The sequence below is a fragment of the Podarcis melisellensis genome (genome assembly GCF_964234715.1).
Source record: "Podarcis melisellensis genome assembly, chromosome: 14".
Taxonomy (NCBI): domain Eukaryota; kingdom Metazoa; phylum Chordata; class Lepidosauria; order Squamata; family Lacertidae; genus Podarcis; species Podarcis melisellensis.
In genome coordinates, this window is record NC_138546.1 from 30,321,709 (window position 1) to 30,346,450 (window position 24,742).

At 43.6% G+C, this 24,742-nt stretch overlaps 1 long non-coding RNA gene across 4 annotated transcripts in view; it reads right to left on the reverse strand.

The window, feature by feature from the left end:
* The window catches only part of LOC309356935, a 194,065-nt gene that overhangs the window by 106,649 nt on the left and 62,674 nt on the right, over positions 1–24,742 (reverse strand). The window contains exon 3 of one of the 4 annotated variants that reach the window (XR_014162919.1): positions 17,890–18,514. The exons of the other annotated variants lie outside the window; for them this stretch is intronic. This is a non-coding gene — a long non-coding RNA (uncharacterized lncRNA). Of the gene's footprint in view, positions 1–17,889; positions 18,515–24,742 lie in introns of those variants that run through there. 4 annotated transcript variants of the gene reach the window in all.

Consider the following 24,742-nt stretch of genomic DNA (forward strand, 5'->3'; position numbering starts at 1 on the left):
ACAGGGCTGCCTTCAGATGTCTTCTAAAAGTTTGGTAGTTATGGATTTTTGTGTGTGGAATAACACAGAAATGACTGCTCAAAATGCACCACATACCATTAGTTTTCCAGAAATGGCTTTTATATTGTGTTAAGGCTAAAATATATTGCAGACAGTTAGGGAATCGTCAGGGTAATAGAATAAACTGCCATGTGAATGCGGCCTAAGCCATGTTAGGGAACAAGATCAGGAGAGTTCTATTGTTCCTCGTGCCTTGTTTATAGGCCTCTCAGAGGCATTGGATTTGATACAGTAGGAAAGAGGATACTGAACTTGATGGTGAGATCCAACAGGGCTCTTATGATGTGCAGGTGTCAGAAAACCGTGTCGCCCCACGTGAATCGGCACAATTGGACCCCAGGCCTGGGGAAGCCTGCCCCATTACATTCCATTGAAATTAATGGGATAGGTGGTTAGCTTGGATCGTAGTGCATGGAAAATGAATTGAAGGGACCACCAGCATAAGTGGAGTGAGTGGTGTAGTGGAAAATGGAACATGAATTCCAACACCTTAGAGGGCAGTTATTCCAGAAAGTTTGTAAATCCATATTAACCTACTCTAGCCTCTCGCTTCCTCATCTTTCTACTGAAACTCCAGTATACATGCCGCTGAGTACATTTTTTTTAATCTTTCACAGAGCTTTGCCTTGAGGTCAGAGTGTCAGCCGTAGCTTTTGTCGGCTTTTCTCATGTTTCATCATGGCGTTATTTAAACATAGGTCTCTGCATTTAATTTGACAATCTTTATGTAGCGGCTGGCATGGTAATTCAGCCGACTTGTCTTTTCCGGGACACCAGGAGTGTCCCTCTCCTAGTCTGAGAATTCTATTTATTACTTCACTCACTGAGGAAGACAAGTTGAGTTATCATTCAGTACGCAGAACCCGAAAGGCATTTATATGCTTGGAGTACTGTATAACTATCCCGTATAGCAATGCCGCTTATCAGGAAATGTGCTACAGCATGGACAAATTCCTCTGTAGGAATATCAAGCCCAGCTGACTCCTCCATGGGGAGTAGAGATCTGAAAGCAAACTGCCCAATCTGGAGGGAATGTTGTTTCATATGTGGCTGTCTTGTAAAAGGGTAAAAGAGTATAGGGAAATGATCCATAATGAATTGGGGGAAAAAGTTTAAAAGTACTCCCCCCCCCCAAAAAAAAAAAAAACCAACAACACTGGAGTTCTTTCTGTTGGGGATAATTCAGACTGAAATTCCCAGATGTCAAAAAGGGTTATTTATGTATGCTACAACTGTGGCCCGTGTTTCGTAAGCCCAAAAATGGAAATGAGCAAGGTCCCAACCAAAGAAGAATGGCAACTTAAGTTGACAGAATATGCACAACTTGCAGACTTAACATACAGAATAAGAGAGCAAGAAGAACATATGTTTAAATAAGATTGGAAAATGTTTATTGATATATGGGAAATAATTGTGTACAGCTGAAAACACAGGCAGCATTACCATATGTTCTGGCGTATAAGACGACTTTTTAATTCAGGAAAATCTTCTCAAAAGTTGGGGGTCATCTTATACACCAGGTATGGTTGTGGTAACGCGGAGCCACCTGTTGGGAAGGAGGAGAGGCAGCCGGTGAGTGCAGCTCGCTGCTTTGCTGGACGGCCGATCAGGGCTCGCTCACCTCACCTCGAGCTGCTGCTGCTGCTGCTGCGACGGCAGAGGCAACGGAGGGGTGCGCGCTCTGCCCCTGGCAGCATTCAACAGTGTAAATAAGTTTTGATGGATGCAATAATGGAATACTGATTGGCAGTGCCGGATTTATGTATTGGCTAAGTAGGCTGAAGCCTAGGGCCTCTAAATCTAGGGGGCCTCGCCAGCTCCCCCGCTCCCCAGCAGGCAGTCTCCCCTCTCCCAAACTTGCAAACCCAAGACTTCATGCAAGGGCAGGGCAACTCAAGCCTCTAAATCTAGGGGGCCTCAGCAGCCTGCCCTCTCCCCAGTGCTGCAATCTCCACTCTCCCAAAATTGCAAACCCAAGACTTCATGCAACGGCAGGGCAACTCAGGCCCAGCAACTATGAGACTCAGGGCAAAATCTGATAGATATAAATAAAATCCATCTAGATTGCCCTGGTGTGGGGGGGGGCCTTAGGAGTGGCACGCGGGGCCCAATTTGGCCAAATTGCTCCAATTGCCTTAAGGTCAGCCCTAATGAGACTGTGCAGGGGTTGGACTGACAAGCCCTGCATCTTCTGGGTCCCTGGTGTCACTATTCAGAGTACAGACTATCATATTTCCTCTCCGTTTCCTCTTTACCAAGTTAAGCATACCCAACGCCCTCAAACATTCCTCATAAGGCTTGGTTTCAAGACCCTTGGTCATCTTGTCCACCCTCCTCTGCACTTGTTCTACCTTGTCAATATCCTTCTTAAATTGTGGTGCTTAGAACCGGACACAGTACTACAGGTGTGGTTCCAAGCACTCTCCCAAGACTGCAATGAAAACTGCTAATCATAGTGAAGTTGCAGCTCAACAAATGAGAAAATGCAATGGGATGTTTAGAATGGCATAAGGCCATAAGAAAAGTCCTGCTGGATCAGCCCATCTAGTCTCACAGTGGCCTACCAGATTTCCATAGGAAGCCTCTAAGCAGGGCCTGAGCAGTCTCCCCAGTTGTGAAACCAAGCAACTGGTATTCAGAAGCTTGCTGCCTCCAACCGCAGAGGCAGAACATAGTTATTGTAACTAGTAGCCATCAATAGCCTCACCTTCCCTGCATTTGTCTAATCCTCTTTTGAAGCCATCCAAGTTAGTGGTAAATTCCATGGTTGGACTAATGTGTGAAGAAGGCCTGTCCTGATTCTCCAAACACTCATCTTCATTGGATAACCCACGTTCTAGTATTAGGAGTGAAGGAGAAAAATCAGAACACTGGCAGGAAAATTTAAAATGCATCATATTTGCATTAGTACAGATGACAGGCAATCTCATGGTAGGGAATCTTACCATGTGGTAAGATTATTGCCTGTGTTCATCCACTTCCACCACTAAATAACAAATCATTTCCGGGATTGGCTAAAGTCAGCTTTTTGAAACATCGACAGTCGCAGTGCCTAATATTTAGCCAAGAGAAGCATGGATCCAATAGGCACAGTGGGCATTAGGGTTAATGGAGAATGATTAGCTAATATGAGAGAAATCCTCCAGACTTCTGGAATTGCATGACACTGGCATTTTGAGAAAACGTGTTTTATTCCACGGCCCTCTTCTTATTTTAAATAGACAAAAAGGGAGCAAGAACTTTAGAGAAAGATTCCTACAAGTAAATGCCCCCCTCCTGTTTTTAACTGGCTACTTTTGTCTTCCCTGCTTCCCCCGCCCCTCCCAAAAAAAATCAAAATTGTAGTCTTTGGCAAGCAAATGGCACTTTATCTGAGCTTTCTCTTTTCGAGATGGAAATCTTGCAGGGGCTGATTAGACAGTCAGAACGTGCAGGGAGCATTTTAACTATTTAAAAAATGTTTGACATTTACAGGCCAAGAGCCTGGTACTCCATTGCAAAGGTCATCATTGTGTAAACAGATATTAATGGTTAGCTGGGTAATGGGTACATAAACAGGTCACATTAATAATTAACACAAGCGGGAAGCTGGCAGTTTGGACGAAGCGTGAGGAAATAATGATAGACGCCCTTTCTGGAAAAGGGCAAGGACTACAATTAAACAGGCACCTTAGGAATCAAACCTACTCTGGGGTGGTTTCGAAGGAGCGATTTCTCGCTCTCCCCCATCTTGCCAACAGAAATGTGGTTCCAAAATGTGGGAAGTGTTTGGGCAAGGGTCATAACTCCGTGGTGCAGCATCTGTTTTGCATGCAGAAGGTCCCAGATTCAATCCCCAGCATCTCCCAGGTAGGGCTGGGAATGTTCCCAGTCTGGAATCCTGGAGACCTTCTGCTAGTCACTGTATACAGTGCTGAGCTAGATGGACCAATGTGGAAGCCATGTGGAAAAGATCACTGGATCTTGAAGGAAATGAGATCCACACATGCTGGACTCCATGATATCATCTGGTTTGCCATGTTGGCAAAGGTGGAAGATGAAAAGGAAATATTTTGCCACCTTAGTGGGATTTGTTTTAAATCAACATGCATAGGATTGCACTGGTGGTGTGACCAATATAGGTCTGAGATTAGATTTGCAACTGCTTAAATGCTTCTGTTCAGAAATGGGTATAGTAGTCAGAACTTGATTTTAGTTTCTAGTCCCCAAGATTGTTATTAATTGGCTTGAAAGGATCTGTGCAATGCCTCACGAAATCTATGAAGCCAGGTCTCTGGAACAGGTTTCTCAGTGGAGATGGGGGAGGAGTTCAGCATAACCCCATCTCCCTTCCCATGGTTGAAAGAAACAAAATGATGCAGGGGAAATAATCCCATACATATGAAACTGCATGATGTTTACAGGTAACAGAATCAAGGTGTTGTCTGTGCTGAATTTTGACCCTTTTTAAAAACACAGAATAAGCACTGATTATATTCAATGCATAACACACTGAGTTCCAAGGTGTTTAGGAAGGAAAGCAAATTTCAGCAGAGATACACAAATGAATGGGCATATAAAATGGCCAGTAAATCCATGAGCTAAACATGGGAAAAGACATTTAAAAGCTTTTTTCCCCTCTCCTTCCCCTCCCTGCTTCTCAAATAGGTCTGCTATTATGGAATCCTTAATGCACAAGGATAGTGTTCTTGAATAAATCTTTAAGTAATTCAAAAACAAGGCTCTTCAGTAAATAGTTGAAATTAAAGAGGGAGTCGGAGTCATCTGGTTTCCATTAGGATGATAAAATAGTTCACTTGAAACCTTTTACAAGATGCATTGTTACTGGGAGGTGTCTGCATGGCTCACTCCATCACTAGCTGGTTGACACAACATAAAAAGTCTTCAAAAGGCAGGCGAGGCCTCTTAATCAAAAACTAATTGTAATAGATATTGGGGAGTGTTAACACAGTGACCGCTCGGTTGTATGTCTGGTACGTAAGCAGGAGCGAACATTAAACACAACCCTCGTTTGATAGGGCTTATCGGCATCTCAGAGTTAAGTGCTAAGCACTGTAGGCCAGTATCACCAAGCGATTGCTTTGTACCACTTTTGGAGTTAATTGCACCCTCGGACTTCACCTTCCCCACAAAATTTATGGGGTTGTCAAAGAACATGGAAACATGCTGGAGATACCATCATGGTGCCCAAGTATTCATCAAAACTACAGAGAGTTCAAGACAGGAGAGAAAAGTTTTTTGTTTTGTTTTTTTAAAAGAGTCTTCGGAATGCACTTCATCCCTAATGAAGTGTTTTTCAAACTTTCTGTCTTGAGGGAGGCTTTTCTGCACATAAGTGGCTGTGCTCCTGAGCCCCTTGTGTGTTGCAGAAGTTCCTGGGCCATATTAAATTCACATGGGGACTGGCTGAGACTGTGGCTGGGCCCTGCAACAGCCTTAGACAAACTAAGGGTGTACCATTGCTCATTACCAACTAAGGGTAAACCATTGCTCATTGTTCACATAGCGCTATCAGCATGTAATGATTTATATAGTGACATAGGTAAAGGTAAAGGGACCCCTTACCATTAGGTCCAGTCGTGACCGACTCTGAGGTTGCGGTGCTCATCTCACTTTATTGGCTGAGGGAGCCAGCGTACAGCTTCCGGGTCATGTGGCCAGCATGACTAAGCTGCTTCTGGTGAACCAGAGCAGTGTATGGAAACGCCATTTACCTTCCTGCCGGAGTGGTACCTATTTATTTCCTTGCACTTTGATATGCTTTCAAACTGCTAGGTTGGCAGAAGCAGGGACCGAGCAATGGGAGCTCACCCCGTCGCGGGGATTCGAACCGCCAACCTTCTGATCAGCAAGCGCTAGGCTCTGTGATTTAACCCTGTGGTCTAGCCTGACTGGTAGATGCTCCTCAGTGTTTTAAACACGGGTCTTCCCATTCCTACATGGAGATGTCAGGTATTGAACCTGGAACTCTCTGTATGCAAAGCACACACTCTATAGACTGTTGGTTCATAGTTCTCAATTGCTCATTGTTCACATAGCTCTATCAGCACGTAATAATTTATATAGTGACATAGGTAAAGGTAAAGGGACCCCTTACCATTAGGTCCCGTCGTGACCGACTCTGAGGTTGCGGTGCTCATCTCACTTTATTGGCCGAGGGAGCCGGCGTACAGCTTCCAGGTCATGTGGCCAGCATGACTAAGCTGCTTCTGGCGCCCCAGAGCAGCGCATGGAAACGCTGTTTACCTTCCCACCGGGGAGTACCTATTTATCTACTTGCACTTTGATGTGTTTTCAAACTGCTAGGTTGGCAGGAGCAGGGACCAAGCAATGGGAGCTCACCCCATCACGGGGAATCGAACCGCTGACCTTCTGATCGGCAAGTCCTAGGCTCTGTGGTTTAACCCACAGCGCCACCCGCGTCCCTAGATGACATCAAACAGGCTCCTAGGAGAAGGATAATGGCTAAGCTGTCAGAAAGACAGGTACTAGTTGGGGAGGCATAATATGTTGCTCTGCACATTATTTCTGCTGGGGTGGCCTCTTGCGACTTTTGTGTGATGACCCTGGGGCCAGATTCCCCTTCTTCAGAGGATGAGATTGAGGACCCACCACCACCAAATGTTTTTTACCTGTCCTACAATGTGTCCTTGAACTCTGATAATGCCACTTGCTTGCCTGGATAGGGGACAGAGACAGATGTGTATGTTTTGAAACTATGGTACAAATGTCACATGGATTTTTTTTGCTCCACACACATATATCTCTGGTCCCACCTGCAGCTGGAATGTGAACCATGGAAGGTTGCCCAGAGGGGAATGCAGCCCTTGGATGGAAAGAGCTCCCCACCCCTCAGGGCCTACATGGATAGAAATGCTTCCCCAATACAGAAGTTATCCTTCAGCATGTGAGGGACTGAAAGAACTCATGTGACCTTGGGAGGGGGGACCTCAATAAATGCTCCCTGCATTTGTTTCTTTTTTTACATTGCTGCTTTGCAGGAACTAACTCATGAAGAAAGCTGTGGACTTTTGTGGTTGCATGCCCAACCATAATTCTGAATATTTTTGGGTAGGGGAGGTGAAAGTATTGTTACATACCACCCCAATATTTGAGTGGTGGGGTTTTCCAGGGGTTCTAGCCCTTGCTCACAGTTTGGTTTTCTTGGAATGAAAATTAGTGGAGACCGTAGTGCCTTTGGAATATAAGGTTTCGAATACACATACATATCACTTGATCATAGGATAGAGGGGCTCACAGCATTGACACCCCCGGAGATCTTGCTTCTCCATTAGTCACAGCCTTGAATCCAGCACAGAGCAAGCATGTCTCTGTATATCCAGCTTCCAGACAACTTCCAGTTAGCTCACACATACCACTCTATTGTTCTCCTACCTAGCACTAGGTGAGGTGGCGGTGGGAAGAAGGCTCACCCATTTGTTCTATGGCACAGAGCAGCTTCTTTGTTTATGCTAATCCTGGTGCTTAACTAGTCAGTCAAAGTTCCTTAATGAAGGAACTAGTTTGGCAAGTTGCTCTCATACATTCTACCCCTACAGATACAGGATCCTAAGAATTAGAAAGGATGCAGACTACCCTCCCAAATGCATAACATTGTGTTTCAGCCCCATCCATATTCTTTATTTCAGCCCTTTCCAAATGTAATGAACTATAATTGATTGCATTACTTATAGATCTGATCCACGGTTAAAGCATCCTTCATTCTGCCTGGATAGCTCAGTTGGTTAGAGCATGGTGCCGGTAACACCAAGGTTGCAGGTTCAGTCCCCGTATGGGACAACTGCATTTGCTTTGCAAGGGGTTGGACTCGATGATCCTCAGGGTTCCTTACAATTCTATGACTCTGTCTAAACAGCCTGTTAAGAAAAGTCTACTGGATCAGGCCAATGGTCTATCTAGTCTAGCATGCTTTCCTTAAAGTGTCCAGTCAGATGTCCTTGTGAAGCCCAAGCGCAGAACCTGAGCTCAATAACACTCTTCCCACTTGTGATTTTCAGCAACTGGCATTTAGAGGTATACTGCCTCTGACTGTGGAGGTACAACACAGACATTGTGACTAGGGGCCATTCTCCTCCTGACTTCTCATGGGAACCAGTTCCATAGTTTAAGTCTGCTCTGTGTGAAGAAGTGCTTTCTTTTGTCTGTCCTGAATCTTCTTGTTATTCCCCCCCCCCAAATGTAGTAGTACAACTTCCAGACAGCTGTTCCTTCCTAGCCCACTTTTGCTCCTGTTTCAAGCAATATAATTAAAAAAGGATTCGTTGTAATGGAGACATGTCCCCCCCATTTACTCTGGAATGCTGGTACTATCAAATGTTAGCTAGTCTGTAAATACCAGATTATGATCTGCAAAGGGGTGTGTGTTGCAGATGGGGGGGGAGCTCTTCTTCTATAAAAGAACATTCAGAAGGGGAGAGGGAGGAAAACTCAACCTTTTCTTGCAGATGAATAAGCTGTATTTGTTAAAAACCCGTAATTATCTTTAATGTTCCAAGAGAGGCTGAGAGAGTGATGCGTTGAGATGGACCGCAAGGCCACATTTTTGCGCACTTAAATGGGGGCTGACGAGAAAGGACGGCCTTTTCTCCTATTAGTTTACTATATAAATGGGAAGACATTACATAGTTTGAAATTTAATTAAAGTAATTGACTGGATTACGTTTTGTAGTCGTTACTGTCATTAGCTGCCCTGACCCTTCTGTCAAAAAGACGTGCATGAGATTATTTCTAAGGGGGTATTTATTAGGAATATTAACCTCTTCGGTAAATGCTATCAACAGATTAAAATTCATTTTAAGCATTATATGGCAGGCAATAATGCCCGACCAATTGCTAAGATACAAGGAACTTGTTCAGGGCCAGATCAGCTGTTGCACTAACCACTCCACAGAGCAGGGTTCCAGCCAAACACATGCTGTCACCTGGATAGTCTGGAATTTCTCAGTGCAGAAACATACCTTTGATGTTTATTTTCCTCCCAGGTATCCACAGCAGCTGCTGATCTATCAAAGACAAGGGAACTGTGGCCATTTTCCAGATGTAAATACAGGTTGTAAAATATTTGACCAGCAGGAAAAGTAAGATGTTTAATTGACCCTACTTTGTGTGTGTATGTCAGTAGAACAGACAATGTGCAGCTGGCTCAAACCCGATTAATGCATTTTACTGGCATGTAGGATACCTATGTATAGAAACAGGCGTGGTGTCAGGCTTCTGGTACTGTTCCAGTGCTACATCCGCATCACTGTGCTACTCCCAAATTTGTCAAGTGGAGCTCAGAGGTTTGAAAATGGAAAACCTTGTGTGATCGATAGTTCACGCATAGGGATGGCGAAGAAATTAAATTCAGTTCTCATTTAAAGGTGAATTTAGCTGATCGGTACTTTCCAAAAGAATGTGCAAATTGGAATCCTTTCTTGGAAATTCGTCCTTCTCTGACTTTTGCAATGCAGATCTCCAGCCAGGTAATGTGGTGAAGAAAAGCATATACTAGCGTAAGTTGTGCTTAGAAATGCCTATATTAGTGAAAATAATATATAGACATGCACTATATTGGAGGAAATTGCTTTGCAAAAATATGCAGATTACGCAAAATCACATACAAAAATATTAAGAGAAATTCACACTCAATGGTGATGAATTTTCACAAGGACTTTTGGCACTAGTTTGATATTGAATGCCACCCATTGTTTTTAACTAGACAGTGGATTTTAGCTGTGGTCTTCTTCTATTTTATTTGTAAACCATTACGAGTATTTCCTGATCACATGGTTTATACATATTCTAAATAATATTAATAAATAAGAATGGCTTCACTATCTATCCCTCTTCCAGGAGAACTCTGGGGATTGTAGCTCTGTGGGGGGGGGGGATAGTGGGGTCTCCTAACAACTCTCAATACCCTTAACAGACTAAAGTTCCCAGAATTCTTTGGGGGAAGCCATGAAGGTGGCATCATATTACTTTAAATGTATGGTGTAAATGTGGTGTAAGTCTCATCAGTACCTGGAAAAGTAATGACAGTTACAGATTCAGTTACAGACACCCAAAGATGGTTTCATTTCAGTCCTCCCCACACCAGCCTCTGGCCAAAGCAGTTCCCATATAAATTCATGAAGAGGGGCTGCTAAACAAAGTCATTTGGAGTGCTCCCAAATGAATCCTTACCTCACCTCAAGCCCCACACAAGCTGCCACAAATTATAAAAGTACTATATTTGAATATGTATTACAGGTTCATTAGTTTGTAAGGGTCGTTGGGCAATCAACTGCGCTGAAGCACAAATTTGGAGAATTTTGCCACGTATCTCCATGAGAAGCTGGAGACTTTTTCCCTATGCATTCATTGCCTTTTGCAGACTTCTTGGGAAAGAGTGTAATTGTATAACTAGAGTCAGCCACCATCGTGTACAAAGGATCCGGTTTGCAGGTGTTCATCTCCCTTGTGCTACTTGTATACCCACAACAAACAATTCAGCTCTGGCATCTGATACCCTAAGTTTTATCAGTCACACACCTGTCTGAAGGGGAGCAGGAAAGGAGAGGGAAACACACCTTTTCATTACTTTTTCCAAGGTGCATGAGAACCTGTGTTGAATTACTTCATTCTCTGTGATGTAATGGAAGCTTGTGACATGATTGTGGGTGGTTCCCCCCTCCCTCTTCGGAACAGACATTTTTCTCACTGTGTTAAATAACAACATCAGGATGAAGTGTGGAGATGAGAGAGGGTGGGAAGAGTGGAGACAGAGACCTGGGGAAGGGTGGGGAAGACAAAGAGGGAGACTGGAAGTCTTTCAATCTCTCTACGTTATAATTTGACCCAATATAAGTCTGTTGCTTCTTCCATAAACCTGTAAGATTACTGAAGACATCATAAGAACATAAGAATAATGCTCCTGGGTCAGACCAAAGGCCCACCCAGTCCTGCATCTTGTTCTCACAGTGCCCAACCAGATGCCCATGGGAACTTGCCAATCAGAAGGTCGGCAGTTTGAATCCCTGCGATGGGGTGAGCTCCCATTGCTCAGTCCCTGCTCCTGCCAACCTAGCAGTTCGAAAGCACATAAAAGTGAAAGTAGATAAATAGGTACTGCTCTGGCGGGAAGGTAAACAGCATTTCCGTGCGCTGCTCTGGTTCGCCAGAAGCGGCTTAGTCATGCTGGCCACATGACCCGGAAGCTGTATGCCAGCTCCCTCGGCCAATAAAGCAAGATGAGCGCCGCAACCCCAGAGTCGATCATGACTGGACCTAATGGTCAGGGGTCCCTTTACCTTTACTTTTACCTAGAATCCCATTGACGAAGGGTGGGGAGCTGCTTTCAGCCTGAGGTCCACATTTTCTCATGGGCAAGTGGGTGTGGCCAGAGTCTTTTGCAAAGTAGGCCATATCCCAACAACTCAAAGGTCAGATATTTATACACCCCCAGCTGCCCATTCACCAGCTAGATAAGCAAGAAGCATAGTCATGATTCAAAGACGCACTCCTGCCAGGCAAAAGCACTTGGCAAGGGTGTGGAGTAGGGCTGGGGAAGGGTGTGGTCTGGGGAGAGTCCTGAGGGCAAGATAGGCCTTTGGTGTGCATGCCTGAAGTTCTCTACCCCTGCCAATGACCTTCATCACAGCATACAAATAAAATCCATAGACCAAAACCAGACATGACACAAAACATCCATGATCAGGCCATCTAATGTTTTGGGATACACACACACACACACACACACACACAGTATTATTATGAAGTGTTGGCTTGAATCACTTGAATATATTGATAAAATTTCAATAAATATGTATTGCAGGGTTGGAGAACCAGGTGAACTCCAACTCCCATCATTCCTGACCACAGAACATGCTAGTTAGGGCTGGTCGGAGTTGAAGTCCAGCAACATCTGGAAGGCCACAGTTGCCCCACCCTGTGTAATTCTACTATTAACATGGGAGGTCAAATATTGATCATAGAACTGGTCTTTCCATTTTGCCTCATGCACAGTTTCAAATATTCCACTCAAGAAGAGGACATCCCAATGTCTAATCCACCAAGGCACATGTGGCCCAATGACCAACTTCCTCAATTTATGCAATCTCAGAAAAACAGCAAGGGATTTATCAAGCTCTGTTGGATCATCATGCATTCACAGTTCACAAGCAAAATCTGGAAAAAACATTTTCACAGGCAATCCTGTAACATAGTGAATGGACTGGTTCTCTTGCTTCAAAGCGACTAAGTCAGGACACAGAAGATAGCACTATTTCATGCAAGACCAAAACCCACCTCCTTTCAAAAATCCCATTTACAATTCTTAAGAAAACCTCCCCAAATTGTCTGGCAGTTTTGCTGGAGCAGCAAAACGCAGCTGTCATGGGAGGTCATGATAGATGGCTCCACTGTGACCCTTTTAGAACGTATATGTTCATATTACATTCCCAGAACCTTTGTGATCAATAGTCAACTCAAATATTATTTTTAAAGAGAAAGAAAGAGAAGGCTAGGGAATTATTCTGAAAGTGGGTAAAGATGTTTCAATAGCTGTCTGCCTTCTGGAACATAAAGTTGTGGCATCTCCAGAGCCACTGAGGTGGCAGCCAGCAATCCGGTGTGTTGTGTTTGCTTTATAATGAAAAGGTTGTTAGTTAAAAAGAAGAAGTACAAACAACCGCTTCTCATTATGGGAGGCAGAAGAGCTTCAAAACAAGTGGCATGTGATACTTGCCATATTGCTCTTTACTTTTTGCACGGTGCAGGATGCCAGCTTGTTCCCTCAAATTAAGACAATATGCTTATAGGGATGGTCCTTATTGGCTATCCATCTTCCTTTTTTTGTAATCTGGCTCCCATCAAGCTGAAATGAAGCCATTTCTTCTGACTGTGGCTGATTAAACACAGAGTAAACCTAGATCTCTAAGGAGGCTGTAATGATTCTCTGCAGACGTAATGTCACTCCTGCACCTGCAGCTTGCAGCTCTCCCCATTTCCATCGTAAAAAGAAGCATCTGTTACGGAGAAGTGTTATCTCTCTCTCTTCCCCCCACCTCCCTCTCTCTCTTTTATCATCAATGGTTATCTTTCTGTTTGAATACACCTACTCCATTTGGGATAAATTACAGGTCATTGGGAAGGTAATGAATGGCCACTCCGGAAGCACTCAATTCTGGCGGTGTGTGAGAGAGAGAGGAGGCCAGAACGCCTTCTAGGAGAGTGTTATTTATCTCGGTGTAAGTTGAACACTTGGTGGCCTGTGGAAAACCTTTCCACAGACAACAGATAGGAGTAGAGAGACATCAAAGTTGGGCGCTGGCAAGATACTGACAGAGTTCACTCCCCTCTCTCTCTGCTTCCTGATCAAGTGTTCAGCCGTCACTCATTAGGTTACTTAAAATGGAGAGGAACGAGGAGGCACAGGCATTCCTTCAGTCCAGCCTGAGTTTCTAGACAGTAAATAAAAGCAATGGGTGTTTTGGGAGAGGAACTTTCAAAACTTCCAAAACAATAGACTCCCCCATCCAAGCTTGCAACACGCATGATCTGAGTCCAAGTCCTCATTCCAGCAAACCAAAAGCATTCAAAGCAGGCCCAGTAGGTGGGATGACTGGAGAGTGTGCATGACATGGGGTTAGTCCCATGGGTTGGAGAGAGGTGTCTGGAGAACCACAATTGGATGTATATCATAGAAGAAATGGAAGCTTCCATTGGATCAAAGGGTCTTAGCAGGACACCAGGACTTGTATGATTATTTACTGTATATACAGTATGCTTGAAGCTGGTTGTGTCATTTCATCCTTATAAATAGCACTATGAGGTAGGATGAAAGGGGGTGATTGACCCAACATCACCTAGTGAGCTTCAAAGGCTGAGCAGGGGTTTGAAAGCTTGTCTTCCTGCTCCAAGATGGACACTTTGTCCACCACACCATACTTGAATCAACTCAAGTTGGCATCATTGAGTCAAGTAGGGGGTAAAAATGTCCATGTGAATGAAGGATGTCTGCTTATGCAGGATAACTTCCCCTCCTTCTTCTTCCTCTGTATTCTCCCAACACCACCCCCTTATCTGCTTCAAAGGCATGGGGGTTAACTTAGAGCTGATATGAGGAAAATTGGGGGAAGGAGAGAGAAAAGAAGTTCTGTAACATCTGCTGCATGAACTGTTACATTCAATCTTAGTTGGATACACAATATACAAGCTTGTGGATACCATAACCATACTCAATACCTACAATTTGTGGCAGCTACCTCATTCTGACTAATGGTAGGGCCAGGCCTAACATTGATCTGATCACCCTACTTCCAAGTAGAACCCTATGCTCTCTGCCAACAATAAAGTTGCTGTCTCAATAGGTTATCTACAAGGATCATTATCTATTCATTGTCTATCTAACACATCACCCTCTGTAAATTCTACTCTTATTTAATACAGTTTCTGCTTGCCCAAAGTCTTAACACTTTCCAGATTACTTGGAGTATTGCAGTAGTACTGTCTTCTCACATTACCTTTCTTGGATGCATTTCTATGCCAATGGTTTTTGTTCAAGCTCTTTCTATATTTGATACTTTCTTAGACTTTTGAGGCTTCATTCATAGATTAAAGTTGGTTGGGATTGGTCACAGTTTTTTGACGAATCATTGCACATCACTGTGAAGCAGTGCCCAGAAGTGTCTGACAGACAGACACACACACACACACACACACACAGAGAGAGAGAGAGAGAGAGCTGACACCAGCTAGCATCACTGCATCTTACCAAATGTCAATAGCATAAATGTATGAAAAATGTTTTGCTATCACTTGAGAGGCAAGGACCTCACCACAAAAATTGATCTTTCATCATCATATCTGTTTGCCGCATCAACAGAAATGCATTTGCACAATACATCATCAGCGTTATTGATTTTTTCCCATTTAGAGGCCTTTTCACCAAATGACCACATAGTGAACAAAAGTTCTTCTGAACTATCACATTGGGAATGGTCGATTACATATATGATGATGCGGAGTGGATAGAAGGTAATAAAAGTCACAAAAGGTGTGAACCGCCAATTGTAAAGTATTCGCTTTGATTCATGCATACAATGTCTCTTATGTTGTGGCCTTTGTGGTTCTCTGTGAGTTGGAGATGACAAGGAGGGTGTAAACATTTGTGAGACCCTCATCCTGCTCCACCAGCGCGCAGTGGCAGGATCCTTTTATGACAGTCCCCGTGACAGCCATGCCCCTTCTAAGATTATACAATAATCTTATATTTATATAATAATAATAATAATAATAATAATAATAATAATAATAATACAGTGGTACCTCTGGTTACGAACTTAATTTGTTCTGGAGGTCCGTTCTTAACCTGAAACCGTTCTTAACCTGAGGTACCACTTTAACTAATGGGGCCTCTCACTGCCGCCACACCACCAGCGCGCAATTTCTGTTCTTATCCTGAGGTAGAGTTCTTAACCCGATATACTACTTCTGGGTTAGCGGAGTCTGTAACCCGAAGTGTTTGAAACCCAAGGTGTTTGTAACCCAAGGTACCACTGTAATTAGGAATGTATTACAACAATCAATGCAGATCTCCGTATGTTACCTTTCATCTAGATCTACTCTTCTCTGTGTACGTACATGGGCAAACGATTCCAAGTGCTCTGATACCATGTTTCAGAATGACTTAATCTGTGTTTTCCATGAAGTTCCACTGTACTTAACAGAACTTGCACACCATTCTCTTGAAACTGAAGCATCTTGTGTTTTCAGTTTTCCTAAACACTTAGCTTTGCCTCATACAGTGACTAAAAAAACCTCTGGTTTAATGCTAATTGGGTGGCAATGGGCCTCTGGAGACAGCAACCCTGCTTCAGAAATAGTAATGGGTCTTTGACCCCCTGTGACCCCAAATCACTAACCATTGTTGCTCCTCAGAGCCAAGACCAAGAGCATGCAGAGGTCTCCATCATCAGCTAGCTCCATGGGCAGCATGGTTGGGAAACTCAGCTCCATAAGCCAAATGCAGCCCTCACAACTTCTTTAACTGGCCCTCACTTCCTCCAAGCCCTGAACCTACATGCCCTCATCAAAGGCTTTTATCTGGTTGGAATGTATGTTTGAACTAATGCTTGCCTGGAAGAAGGATGGATATAAACCTCTGACTTGAATATAGCCTATTATAGAAAGATAAGATTCAGAACCATTGCTCCACCCACTTTTGCCTCTGTTCCAATCCACCTTTTGTCTCCAGCCTACCACTGGTTTATGGCCCCCAGAAGGTTAACAATGAAGGAATGTGGCCCTTAGGCTGGGAAAGGTTCCCCATCCCTGATATAAAGTACCAGAGAAACCAGCAGATGTCCAGCCTCTTCTGGGTCCATGCTTCCTCCCCCTGTCATCTGCTGCAGGGTAGACCCAGGCGCTTTGCCCAGTAGCCAGTTGCTACCTGCCTTTCCGAACTGTAAAGATGTGAACTGAAAGCCAGGACTTTGGATTACTTTGGCAACAACCTTTCACAAATGATCTTCAAAATGTTGTGAAAACCAAGACAAGGCCCATATGTGGTGACTGCTAAGTAAATAGACATGAGCAGATGTGGACTCATTGTTCTATTTATACAAGATTTGTCTGAGATTACTGGCATTCAGCCACTTTGATGGCTTTAAAGAAGGATTTGACAAATCCATGGAAGATAAAGCTACTAGCCATAATGGCTAAGTTCTATTCCACTGGCAGTGGTGGCTTGCCTCTGAATACCAGATGATGGGCTTCCCATTGAGGCATGTGGTTGGCCACCATGCAAACAAAATGCAGAACTACATCAGACTTTGACCTGATCAAGCAAGGCTATTCCTACATTTTTATGAGTGTCAACTTTTCAGCTCACTATTGTGGTCTGCTCAACGTAGCTTGCCTCAAATCGTCTTGTACATGACCGGTAATATTGGTAAGTTTTGCAATGGCTTCCGTTGCCATAGTGCTAAGAGCTAGGTCTGTGCAGCAGCTATGGCCAAATCCCAGATCCCGAACTGAATTGGATAGATTCTGGTCAAGCTGGGATCTGGGACTCTTAAAAAGGGGGTGGTTGGGCAGTGAGGGGAATGGGGGAGGAGGAGACATAGCTCAGACTACCTGGGTGCGTCATCACTCACCCTCTCAGTCACCCCAATTAAAGACTATGCAAGGGCCCTGAGTCATCTGGGTTGTGTTGTTTCAGATTGTCCCTGGTCAGATTAGGGCCCCACATTGGATGGGTGCGGGAGTGCACAAATAAGTCCCTATAAATCTGTCACCCACACAAATCCACAGCCTTTGACTTCTTTACACTTGACAACTTTACTCATGAGGATTGTCAGCTGAATATGCAAATTGTGGGACATTCTAAAACTCCTTCATCTTTTTCATCAGATCTGTGATAATGTGATACTGCATTCACACGTGTGTAAATGGAGGGTGATGATGATAAAAATATTACTGTTTTTCCCCAAAAAAAGTTCCTCCAAACCAACCAGTTCATGATTTTATGGGTGTCTAAGGATGGCATTGCCCCTTGAGCTAACAGTCATCAAATATCAAACCCATATGTGTGAATTCAACTCTAAATTAACTAGTGACCAGCTTTCATTTTAATGGATTTTCCTCCTTCTTTTAGTTGTGGTTGGAGAAAAGCAATGGGTGGGGGACCAACAACCCTGGGTCTAAACTAGACTAAATGCCTCCGTGAAACAAAGTATCGGTTAAGCTTTTCAGCAAAGCACTGAAACGTTCAAAGAGCAAAATTCTTTTGACATCCGTGCAATCCCATTGACTTCAATGAAGCAAGAAACAAACATACACACAGAGAAGAGATTTCAGTCTGTGTTGTTGTCAACGTTCTTTATTTGGTGAATAATGTGCAGAAGCCAATTTTTTAAAATATATACTTTTTTAGTGTTGTTGTGCTTCATGGACTTAAGAAAACACCGAGTTCCGTGTTCTCTTTAAAGTGTTCTGGCAATGCATAGTGGGGCTTAAATGGGATCAGGCTTTCTCGTGATGGCGCACAGTAGGTTGGCTAATAGTTTAGTTCCACTCCACAATTTCAAAGGCCTCTGTCAACTCTTTTTTTCCAAGAGAAACTTCCTCGCTTTATTTTTAGAAAACATTGATCAAAGTGCTTTTGAAGACAATATTTCTCAATTCATCAAGAGGAAGAAAGAGTCAAAGAGAAAATAAAATGTGGACCATTAGCAACAGGAACTTAAATAAGACATCACGAAAGGGTTGCCTGGTTGGATCAGTTGGAGGTCTTAATGGGCCAGTGTTGGGCTGGAAGGCAGCTGTGCCTGGTGTCCATTGGGACTGGTAAGGTGGAAGACAGGAAGCCCAAGGTGGTGCCAAGGCCAATGACAGGCAGAGCCAACTGAGACCATCTTTGTCCCCATCCTTCTTCCTTCTGAGTTCTACAAGGAAGACAACATTGAGACTAAGGGGGAAAAGAAAATTGACACTTAGCATCACACTCTGGACTGGTTGTAAATAAGAAGGGAGGAAGATTGGGGTTGGTTGAGGTTTAGAGGGCAGTTTCCCTAATAGTGCTCCCCAAATGGGGGGGGCCAGGACATTCTAAGGGGGCCACAGGAGGAAAATGCATTAATGAGAGGCCACAGCAAGAGTCTGGGGGCCACAGAGGGAAGTGAGAAGTGAAGGGGAAAAATCCTGATTGACTGGCTATCCACTTGGCCAATCACAAGCGGCTAAGGGGGCAGCCCACCAGGGCCTAGTGCTCCTTTTTGCCATGTGCATTTTGTTGGAGCAGTCCTGGTTTGTTTCTGGTGGGAGAGGGTGGTCGCTGAGGCTCCCATTTTGACCAGTAGAGCCTGTGATCCAGAACCCACAGGTCAAGTAAGTGCAGTGGTGAGGTGGCAATGGGGAGGGCTGGGCGAGCTACAGCTGCTTGTTGCTGCCACCAGTGCGGGGCCCATTAGCAACCTCAGCCTGACTCTGCAAGGTGCAGGGTGCGATCCACCCCAGCCTTTGGATGTTGCTGGGCCTGTCGGCAGTGATGGCCCAGCTATTTTGTTTCTTTGCTAGCTACTATAGCTGGTAAAGGGCCAATCTGCTCCCTAGAAATGTACAAAATCCTGTTGAAATATACTGCAATGATTCATTAATTTCCTGTATCCAAATCCATCACAACTGGAAAGGGATGCAAAATTTGGATTTGTTGTTTTTTCCCTAGCAGAACACTCCCTGCTTCATGTATAGCCTTCTCTCCTTTCACCGCCACTCTTCTCATTCAACGCCTCTTCTATCTTCCCTGTCCACCCAACTTCTTTGCCTCATGCTTATCAAAAGAAATTTCTCTAAAGAGTCCATTTGCTATCTTACTTCCGAATCATGCCATTGTCAGCATTAAACCAACAAAGCTCAATAGGTTACAATATAATCCATTTATAGTGGGGCATTATCATGCAAATAATTCAAGGTGTCTAACAATCAACTAAAAGGGGGATGGATGGATAACACCCCCCATTGGAACCACATAGAAAAGAAACCTTGAAATTTACTTTTCAAATCAGTAATGCAGCTTTTCTGCTCTTTTGAGACACAGAGATGGTTGTGAGTTGAGGATCCACAGAAGTAACACACTCTAGCAATGCTATGGTGGCTGAACAGGGATGCGGGGAAGAATTGGATTCCATTTACATTGAAAGGTGAAAATTCATATTTTCCCGAAACAATACACAAACTGAAAAACAGTTATCCTCCGAAATGCACAGTCTTCTAGATTGTGCAATGCAGTTCTCTAGCCATGTTATGCGCACAAAAATCCATCTAGAGAAACGTGTGCGTAAAATGCATATATTAGTGAAAATGGCCTGCAAAAATGAAACATATTAAGTCAAAATTGCTGTGCAAAAATGTATGTATTATGAAACTTTGCATGAAAATATGTATACCTTATGAGAAACTTATACCAATTTATTTTTTAAAAAAAAAATCATAAAGTGATGTGGAAGTGTGGACAAATAAGTGTGGAAGACTGGAAAAAATGAGAAACTGAAGACACAGTCACACCATACATTTAAAGCACTATAGCACCACTTTAAACAGCAAAGGCTTGCCCCAGAGAATCCTGGGAACTATGGTCTGTGAAAGGTGCTAGGAGTTGTTAGGCGATCCCTATTCCCCTCACAGAGCCACAATTCCATTACTTCCCTTTAAATATGGGTTGATTGTTAAGCCACTCTGAGAACTGTTGCTCTGTGAAAGGACTAGGGGTCACCTAACAACTTTCAGGACCCTTAGCAAACTACAGTTCCCAGAATGTGGACTCAGTCATATGCGCTTTTAATTGCAGTCTGATCCAGTGCTATGACAGAAACTAAAATTGACATCTTCACCCAACCTTAAGCCCAAGCATCTTTTAAAGCAAGGAGCTCCTGAGGCAAAGGACAAGATGGTGACCTCCTAATTTCAGATGAAGAAGCTGACTGGACTGGCAGCTGAATCTTACTTCAGTACAGTTGAGTGCAGCGAGGCAGTTTAGTGAGTATATAACAGGCCTGTGGTGCATATAGCTTTGGTCTCCAACAGAAAGTGTTTCCTAGGAGGTTCAGGAGGATCAGGTGTAATGAACATTGCCACCCGAGGCAATTGCTTCACTCTGCCTAATGATAGGCCCGGCCCTGTTAGGACACATTCCCAGCCAACCTGATTAGCCGGACTTTTATATATGGAGTAATCAGAATATGCAGTAATAATGGGATATTAAAAGGAACCAAGGAAGCAGTGGGAAGGGAAGTTGACGTTCGATGTATTGTTTAATTGGCTAATGTATAAATGTGGAAAATGTGTAATAGAAAATTTTAATAAAAAATGATTAGCCAGACTTTTAGTACTCAAGCTTAAACCAGAAAAAGAAAGTGGGAATGTTTTGACCTTTTTTAGATTAAATGAAATTTGATTGTGTTTTGATGGGGGTGGCTGGCTCGACTGCTTTTCTTCCACACACATACGCATACATAGCATCAAACCCACGAGCTGAAGGAAAGCACATCTATAAACAAGAAAAGCTAATTTTACAAGCTAGATGGGTCCGTGTGTATCTCACCTGCCTCCCCCACCCGCCTCTGAATCCCGTCTTCCTTGCTGAGCTGCAACTTGGAGAGAGTTTTTTTTACGGCGGAGTTGTAAAAACCTGGAAAACAGGAGAGTTTATGGTGGAACCACTAGCAGACCTTTAACTATAGCAGTATTCATGGTTACCACTACAAGGAAGGTATTATGTTGGGAGGGTAGTAAAGTTAAACCTGCCCTCGGGGCATTCTGAAATGTTAACGGCTCGTGCATACACTTAGGTTTTCAGAGCACAGGTGTGTGTTGTGGAAGAGCAGGGTGCCCAGAACAAAGCCACCACCAGATTATTTTTTGTTGTGTTTTTAATGTTTTGCTCTGTGCTGGTGGAAACATTTCTCTACTTGTGAACAACTACATTTGATTAAAAGCTGTCAGATTTATCTACTTAGGAAGAGGGAAGAAATATGTGCTTCCCCCTAGAAAGGAAATCAATGTGTCTCTTTGATAGATGCCGACTTGGAAAGCAGGGTGAGTGTCCCTTTAAATGGCCAAGGAAGCGAGCTGGCCAGACACTACCATTAGCCAGGGACATAATTGTAGTGGAGGAAAGCTGGTCTTTATATCGCATAATCCATGTTTACAGAATTGCTTTCTGAGGGCAAGGCAACGAGACTATTCCAAAGGAAGGAATTGGTGATGGGAGGAGGCAGGATAGAGGGACCAATCGGGGAGGTGCATGTGCAGAATGAACCTTCTGAGGAAAACTTCCAATTGGCTGATGCAGGTTCCATTAGGGCCTTCCCATAGGGGATGGATTGTTCAGCGGCCTGTAATTTACTGATCTAACCAGTAAAACTAGAGTTCTTGTATGTAGCCAGCATCAATGTACCGGCAGCCAGTAAACTCTGCCTTGCTCCATTATTCCATTGATCAGTTTTTAGCAGGAGAGGTTATCAAATCCACAGGCTGCCTTGCATCTCCCATACCCACCCAGTTTCCTCTGTACCAGTATTCCCATGTATGGTGTACTGATCATTTGCACCTTGACCCAATCTAGAAAAGAAATACAAAATCTTTTGAAATAAAGAATGCTGTAATAATGTCAGGGCCTTATTTAATTCGATGGTTTTTGTCTTCTAGGGCACAGTGCTACAACACCCCCTCCCCACCTCCAAAACCCTCTGTTCCATCATGAGGACTTGAAACTTCCTTGAGGAGTGCTATCACTACAAATTTGAACATGGCTGCACCAGTTAATTTAAATGACATGACAGAAAGGCTCAGCAACCTTCCATAAAGTGAAAAAGTTATCAAGTATCTCCATTTCTATTAATAGCCTGCCCATCTCTTTATGCAGAATGCAGCAGCTAGACTGGTGGCCGCCGAGACCACATAACACTGGTCCTGCAAGACCTACATTGACTCCCAGTACATTTCTGAGCACAATTCAAAGTGTGGGTGCTGACCTTTAAAGCCCTAAATGGCGTCTCCAACCCCATCTTTCAGCCTGGACGCTGAGGTCCAGCTCCGAGGGTCTTCTGGCAGTTCCCTCCCTGCAAGAAGTAAGGTTACAGGGAAGCAGGCAGAGGGCCTTCTTGGTAGTGGCACCCGCCCTGTGGAATGCCCTCCCATCAGATGTCAAGGAAATAAACAACTATCTGACTTTTAGAAGACATCTGAAGGCAGCCCTGTTTAGGGAAGTTTTTAATGTTTGATGTTTTCTCATATTTTTAATATTCTGTTGGGAGCCAGCCAGATGGGTGGGATATAAATGATAAATAATTATTATTATTATTATTATTATTATTATTATTATTATTATTATTATTATTATTATGCAGTGACAGAAATCAAGCACAGCTGTCCTACTGCATTTATGCCCTCATTGCCCATTGCCCCTGATGCCACACATATTACATACTGAAATACTTTTCTTCTTATTTCGCTTGCGCACCATCACAGATAGTGTCGGCTTTTTGATTAGAAGACGGTACAAGCAATCTTATTTATGAGAATTAATCTCTCCGACATCATAAAAGCCACGAATACACTATATGTTTTATAATGAAATTGGGCTTTAAAAAAGAAAAGAAACTTTCTAGCCCTAGCTCAGGAAGTCAACATTGTGTTAACATTTCTTGCAATACATAAATGGTGCCAAAACCTATTACAGTTGTAGTAAATTTTGATTACTGGAGTTGTTTGTGACTTTATGTCTAGAAGATAAAGATAATATTGAGAATCGCCTCCTTCTTTTTCATATATAAATTACTTCCATAAAATACTATGTTTTGAAAACAGAGAGAGAGAGAGATGGTTTTATTGCTAGGCTGGAGTAGGCTTGACAGTAAAGTTGCAATCCTTAGAGTAAGCCCAGCTGAACACAGACAGGTTTACTTCTGAGTAAACATGCACAGAATTGCATTTTAATGCTACAGTCCTAAGCACACTTAATGTGAGTAAGCCCTACTAAACCAACAATTCTGAGTAAACATGCATAGGAGGAGTGTACTATAAATGTGTCAAAATGAGCAACTACAAATCTAGTTTCTCTGTCCTTTCCCCCTTCAGATCATCTAGCTCAGCCTTCACCAACCAGGTGTCTTCCATAAGTTTTTGATTCCATCAGTGCCAACCAGCATGATGGGAGTTGTAGTCCAAAGCATCTAGAGGGCACTAGGATGGGGAACGCTCATCTAGTACGATTTGCCGCATGCTTTCCACATTTCTACAACTCTGCTCAAAGCCATTAGCTGGTGGGTGCGGGGTGGGTGGCATGAAAAGGGGCAGAGACAGAGAAATAAGGGTCACTGTGACCAGGATCCATGCATAATAATGCATAATAATGAAGTGATCCTGAGCAGGCTTTTTAAAAGGACTAACCAAATTCAGAAAAGATACCGTAAGCTCTCCCAATGGCTCTTCGCTAATCTGAACCTACATGAGCCTATACTACCAAGGAACACGTTAGGCACAAACATCCAGTGGTCAGCGTGTGGCTCTTCGCATTTGTCAAACATTCTATTATTATGGGAGCCCAGATCTCTGGAGCCATGTGGTAAAAGGTAAAGGTACCCCTGACCATTAAGTCCAGTCGCAGACGGCTCTGGGGTTGCATGCTCATCTTGCTCTATAGGCTGAGGGAGCCAGTGTTTGTCCGCAGACAGCTTCCGGGTCATGTGGCCACCATGACTAAGCTGCTTCTGGCGAACCAGAGCAGTGCACGGAAACGCTGTTTACCTTCCCACCAGAGTGGTACCTATTTATCTACTTGCACTTTGACGTGTTTTCGAACTGCTAGGTTGGCAGGAGCCAGGACTGAGCAATGGGAGCTCACCCCATTGTGGGGATTCGAATCATCAACCTTCCGATTGGCAAACCCTAGGCTTAGTTTAGCCACCCATGCTGAAAAGGTTAAATAAAGAATAAAAGAATGAATGAATGAATGAATGAATACATCATAATAAAGAATAAGAGCCATTGTTGCACACGGTGTAAATAACAAATAAATAAGGCCTCTGCAAACAATCAGTTGAGACCTCCAGCAAGAGAAATTTGTCCCTTCCCTGGGTGGGAAAGAGAGAGGAGAAAGAGTGCTAGGGAGAGGGAGGGTGAAGGGAGACTAGGTTAG